This window comes from Phoxinus phoxinus (assembly GCF_949152265.1).
Source record: "Phoxinus phoxinus genome assembly, chromosome: 7".
Lineage (NCBI taxonomy): Eukaryota > Metazoa > Chordata > Actinopteri > Cypriniformes > Leuciscidae > Phoxinus > Phoxinus phoxinus.
In genome coordinates, this window is record NC_136882.1 from 39,242,533 (window position 1) to 39,246,990 (window position 4,458).

A 4,458-nucleotide genomic window follows, 5' to 3' on the forward strand; every position below is an offset into this window, starting at 1 on the left:
TGTGTCTGTGTGTGTGTGTGTACATCTGAACTATTTGAATTCATGATCATTCTGAGGTTTCAGTGAGTTTGTTGTGTGTGTGTGTGCACGGCGCACGTGTGTGTGTGTGTGTGTGTGTGTGTGTGTGTTGGGTAGGTTTCGGGGTCGGGTTAGTGTGTGTGTGTTGGATAGGTTTAGGGGTCGGGTTAGTAAGAGAGAGTGTGTGTGTGTGTGTGTGTGTACATCTGAACTATTTGAATTCATGATCATTCTGAGATTTCAGTGAGTTTGTTGTGTGTGTGTGTGTACGGCGCACGTGTGTGAGTGTGTGTGTGTGCATGGCGCACGTGTGTGTATGTGTGTGTGTGTGTGTGTGTGTGTGTGTGTGTGTACATCTGAACTATTTGAATTCTTTATCATTCTGAGATTTCAGTGAGTTTGTTGTTTCTGTGTGTGTGTGTGTGTGTGTGTACGGCGCACGTGTGTGAGTGTGTGTGTGTGTGCACGGCGCACGTGTGTGTATGTGTGTGTGTGTGTGTGTGTGTGTGTGTGTGTGTGTGTACATCTGAACTATTTGAATTCTTTATCATTCTGAGATTTCAGTGAGTTTGTTGTTTCTGTGTGTGTGTGTGTGTGTGTGTGTGTGTGTGTGTGTGTGTGTGTGTGTGTGTGTGTGTGCGTGTTTGTGTGTGTGTTTGTGTGTGTGTGTGCACGGCACACGTGTGTGTGTGTGTGTGTGTGTGTGTTGGGTAGGTTTCGTGGTCGGGTAAGTTAGAGAGAGTGTGTGTGCGTGTGTGTGTGTGTATGTGTGTGTTGGGTAGGTTTAGAGGTCGGGTTAGTTAGAGAGAGTGTGTGAGAGTGTGTGTGTGTGTGTGTGTTCTGTCTAAACCCATGATCCAACTGTCCAGGTAAAATCTCTGTTAAAATCATTACAATTACTCACACGAGATCCACCAATAGAGCTGGTAAGTCCCGCCCCTTCCGTAAAACCCCGCTGGACCTCAAAGTTGAAAAAGCGTCAATGCAAGTGAATGGGAGAAAATAATTATTTTCTGGTCCCGTTTGAATTGTCCCATGAATGTGAACATATGTTGTCTGTGAATTTTTTATATAATCTTTCATGTTACAAGTTTGACAGTATATGGTATGATTCGTCGGCTAGCAGTTGTGGAAAAGACATAACGAGAAAGACTACATGTCGCCTATGTGACGTCACCCCATAAAGTTGACGTACCCGTGATTTTCGCCAACCTCAACGATTTTGTCCTCTCCCTGAAAGAAGGCGGTGAAGTGCACCAAAGACACAGCCATGTCTAGCGGGATCCGTGAGCTAGAGCCGTGAGCTAGTGGTGTTGACGTTTCAAACGCGTCGAAAGCAGCGAAGAGTTGTAGTCCACAAAGTGCTCTCACACAAAGTCTACCCGTATCAAACTTCTACCCGCTAAATTGTAGCATTCTTCACACGAAAGATTATATAAAAAATCCACAGACAACATATGTTCACATTCATGGCACAATTCAAACGGGACCAGAAAATAATTATTTTCTCCCATTCACTTGCATTGACGCTTTTTCAACTTTGAGGTCCAGCGGGGTTTTACGGAGGGGCGGGACTTACCAGCTCTATAGCAAACCACAACCAGCCAATCAATTCCCACAGACAGAATCAAGCCCCGCCCACATTTGGCTCAGATATACGTCACTAGAGAAGAAAAGACGAGCGCAACTTCTGTTTCGTGTCAACTTTAACCTGATGCAGATCAATTAATATATCAACGAGAGAATCATAAACCTCCACCACACATTTGTTTTCCATAAGGATTCAGATTGATGTGATGTGTGACCTGACCTTTGACCTTCTGCAGTTAATGTTTCTTCAACTTCAGGCACTATAGGGATTGTTTTCATTTTAAACTAAGGTCACATTAAGATTGTCTTGGAAACTTTTTACCTTTAAAAAAAAAAAATTTCTGCTACTTTTTTTTAGTCCCAAAATTAAAATTCATGCTGTAATGCTCAAATTATGCAAAATGTTAAAAATATTATTGAATCATCATAATTTAGGATACATAAATTATACATAATGATGAAAATGACTTTAAGAAATAAATATAAAAATGACCTGATGACTTTCAACCAATACGAATTTGTTTAAAAAGAAAGATGGCCTTTTTGCTCGTCATTATTATATTATGTTGCAAAATATTGTGGTAATAATTATCACACATTGCAAATTGAACAGAGATATGATAAACACGTATGACCTTTTTTATGATGTCTGGACTTGATCTACAGAGGTTTATGGAAATACATGTTCTACAGATGATTCAATATGCGGATAATTTGCTTAGGCTCTCTCAGAAGGTTTATTACAAGCGCATTTGAGCTCCAAATAGTTATTACGAATAACATTGTACGGTTTTATTAAGAAAACCAAGAGGGAGAGGGACAATTGTAATAAAAAAAACAATATAGTAGAGCAATAAAATACATAATCTGACATAAATCTGCCAAACAGCGAACAAAAATATGTTCTAAGAACGTTTTGCTTACATTCCCATTAAGTTATAAAAACATTATTTCACATTATCATCAGAGTGTTTTCTGATCAAAATGATGTTTTTTAAATAAAACGTTTTTTCTTGGTTATGCGAACATTCCATTTTAGAATTTTGTAAACATTATTGGAATGTTAGTTTAGAATGAACGTTCTGAAAGTAGTAACATTTAAAAATGCTCCAACTAAAAAGTTCCATTAACGATGTATAAATAATGTTTTTTTTGTGCTAACGTTTAGAGACCATATAACTTTGAGCAAACGTTTGTTCATAAAACAATGTTTGTTCATAAGTTTAACAATAACGTTAGCAGGGAAGCTCCTGCCGTTAATGAATTATTCCATCAGTGCGCGCGCTCGTTTGATTGGTTTTCATTCTTCTGGCGCCGTTATGATCATCGCATTTTTGTGATACTTTTGCATTTTCCCCCTAAACAATATTTGTGTCTTTCTCCTCTCGGGTTTATTTCCTTCTTCGGCGGCAGTTCAAAGTCACAGAGACATCAGAAGCGCGTGCATGCAAGTGCATGTCTCCTGATCCACATGCAGGAGTTTCCCCTCACTCACACACACACACACACACACATCTCCGCACGGGACAGTCGAACCATTCCCCGAGCGAGTGCTTCACACACCCGTTTAAAACATCACACACACCGGGATGCATGTGAAAGACCAACAGTGAACACCCAGTACGACCATTTTACACGTAACAAATGAAAACCAGTGTTGCATATTCCACTCAGAACACATGCATAATAAACGCGAACCGCCAGAACCGCCACATTACAGCAGATAAACACACACTAATGCTGTGTGTGTGCATGAGCAGAAGTCTCTAACGGTCCGCGCGCATCTCACGGAAACAACAGGAATTTCCCTCGCGCATTCCTGAAGCGCGCGCCTTACCTGTAGGAAGACCAGGATCTTCTTCAGCGCTTCAGCACAACACACACACACACACTCTTCTTCAGGACGGTGTGCTCTGGGACAGTCTCAGGACAGGTCTGAAGCAGAGATCTGGACTGAGAGATCTGATCATTACAGTGAATCCGATCACTCGAGCGCGTGCATGTGACCGCCCGTCTCCTCTTAAAGCGCTTCGGGCTCGTTTCTCTCGGAGTGTGTGTGTGTGTGTGTGTGTGTGGCTCCACCTCGAGTGAGGGTTCAAGATGCTCTCCGCCCAGAATGAACCTGAGACAGGTAGTGCCTGAAGCTCGAGCTCACTGCTGCCTTCCTGCGGCTCAATCCAGCACAGTCACACACAGTCACACACAATCACACAGTCACACACAATCACACAATCACACAGTCACACAGTCACACACAATCACACAATCACACAGTCACACACAACCACACACAATCACACAGTCACAGTCACACACAGTCACACAGTCACACAATCACACACAATCACACACTGTCACACACAGTCACAGTCACACACAATCACACAGTCACACAATCACACACTGTCACACACAGTCACAGTCACACACAATCACACAGTCACACAATCACACACTGTCACACACAGTCACAGTCACACACAATCACACAGTCACACAATCACACACAGTCACACACAATCACAGTTACACACAATCACACAGTCACACACAATCACACAGTCACACACAATCACACAGTCACACACAATCACACAGTCACACACAATCACACAGTCACACACAATCACACAGTCTCACAATCACACACAATCACACACAATCACAGTTACACACAATCACACAGTCACACACAATCACACAGTCACACACAATCACACACAATCACACACAATCACACAGTCACACAATCACACACAGTCACACACAATCACAGTTACACACAATCACACAGTCACACACAATCACACACAGTCACACACAATCACACAATCACACACAATCACACAG

The 4,458-nt window shown here is 42.1% G+C and overlaps 1 protein-coding gene across 1 annotated transcript in view; it reads right to left on the minus strand.

Annotated features, from left to right (window-relative positions):
• Positions 1–3,647, minus strand: part of edar (ectodysplasin A receptor) — a 64,698-nt gene extending 61,051 nt beyond the window's left edge. The window contains exon 1 of the mRNA XM_079619671.1: positions 3,446–3,647. The gene's annotated coding sequence lies outside the window, so the exon portion shown is untranslated. The remainder of the gene's footprint in view (positions 1–3,445) is intronic.
• Between the last annotated feature and the right edge of the window lie 811 nt (positions 3,648–4,458).